Genomic DNA, 1,800 nt, shown 5'->3' on the forward strand with positions numbered 1-1,800 from the left:
GACATCCGCAAGAACTACTTCACAGTTAGGGCGGCTAGGAGCTGGAACCAACTTCCAAGGGAAGTGGTGCTGGCCCCTACCCTGGGGGTCTTTAAGAAGAGGCTGGATGCCTACCTGGCTGGACTCATTTGAGTCCCGTTTCTCTTTTTGGGGTTTTTTTGTTGTTCTCCCGCCCTGGCGGGGGGTCGGGCTAGAAGATCTACTAGGTCCCTTCCGACCCTTAATCTATGAATCTATGAATAAGCCTGGTCTTCTGCAAAACGCTATACATAAAGATTCTGTGTTTTCTTTGCACTGACTATGTAATGGTGTGTTTGTCCCAAGGTTTTTTTTCAGCTTGTCAGCTAGTATTATCTTCCTGTTTTTTAAGCTGTGGTATCACTGAAGGACCAGTTTCACATCCAAATTATGCACAATGGACTATATCCTGGTGTAATTCCCTGGATTTTAATGGCTTTATACTAGGGATGATTTAGCTCTGTATAATTGACACTGCTAAGCATGGAATTTGCTTAGCACAAGTTAGGAAGTAAGAACATCTTGTACTGGCCAAAAGCCTTTTGGCTTTCAGGGTAATAATAATGCAATAATAATACGCTATGATACGTTTGTATGTTAGATTGTTAGTGGTAAGCAACAACATTTCAGAAACTACTTAAAAAGTCTCAATAAGGTTGATTAGTTAGGTTATACTGACAGTAAAAACTATGCTACCTTTTTCATCAATTATGAAAATGAAATTCAGAATTAAAATGGAATATCTGGACTGACTGCACCTTAACTTTGCTTTTTCTAGCTTTTAAGAAAATACAATAAGCCTTTAAGAAAAATCGTATTTCTGGGCATAACTAGGAAGCCATCCATGTATTAACTAACTACAGTGTCCCTAGGAGTTATGTGTATCAGACTCCTCAGAAACAGCTCCACTGGTGCTTCTGTCTTGTGCAGGTAGAGCAAGTGGAAGAGAGAAGTGCTACAGTATTTTTGGGGGACTCTCCACATGCACCCATTCACTTTGCATACTCCCTTTACAGACTGAAGAGTGTGCATATATGAGCACAGCTAATCCATAAGAATCTAAAGCTATGAGATCTTTAATAGTGACCTGCAAAAAAGCAAAACAAACAAAATGCCTAACAAAACCCCCCAAGCCCCTGCCTGTACTGGTTTTCCTGCTTCGTTGCTTTAAAACATGGTCTAAATGGACTTTTTCTCTGGTTGCTTTTCTGTTAACAATTCAGATCCTATCTGTGCTGCACTATTTATCTTCAAGGCTAGAAGTGCTAGGCTTTTTCTGAACACGAAATTTACTCTGGTTTAACTAAAATTGGTTTAACTGAACTGTTGCAACACTGTCTCTGAAAGCTATGGGATCAAATTTGTCAGGCTTGAATCTACTTATTTTAGTTTAAGTGGAACTAATATAAGTTTGTTGAAAACCATTACAAGTTGCAAGATAGGAGGCTGTGCCAGTTAAACTGATATGAAACCAGATTTTGTTGGAGCAGGGCAATATTTTTTTTTTTTATTAGCCTAATACAGCTGGCCTCCGCAGTCCTTTTTCCCACCAGGTCTGCTAAAGCTATTTATAGCCATAATTATGTTACTAGGACAGGACAGTGTGTCCCCAAAGTACAAGTCGCAGAACCTGTTTGTTTCTTGCAGCTTCCTGTCTAATGATAGACTGCTCACAGGGGTGGATCCAGTATTTGGCAAAGCAGGGTGCAGGAACAGCTACTTAGGCTGCTGGGTTGGCTCCCAGCTTCTTTACATCATCTCTGCTTCCACCCCCCCCCCCCC

The sequence above is a fragment of the Gavialis gangeticus genome, unplaced genomic scaffold, assembly GCF_001723915.1.
Source record: "Gavialis gangeticus isolate Ggan-Ray unplaced genomic scaffold, GavGan_comp1, whole genome shotgun sequence".
In the NCBI taxonomy this organism is placed as follows: domain Eukaryota; kingdom Metazoa; phylum Chordata; order Crocodylia; family Gavialidae; genus Gavialis; species Gavialis gangeticus.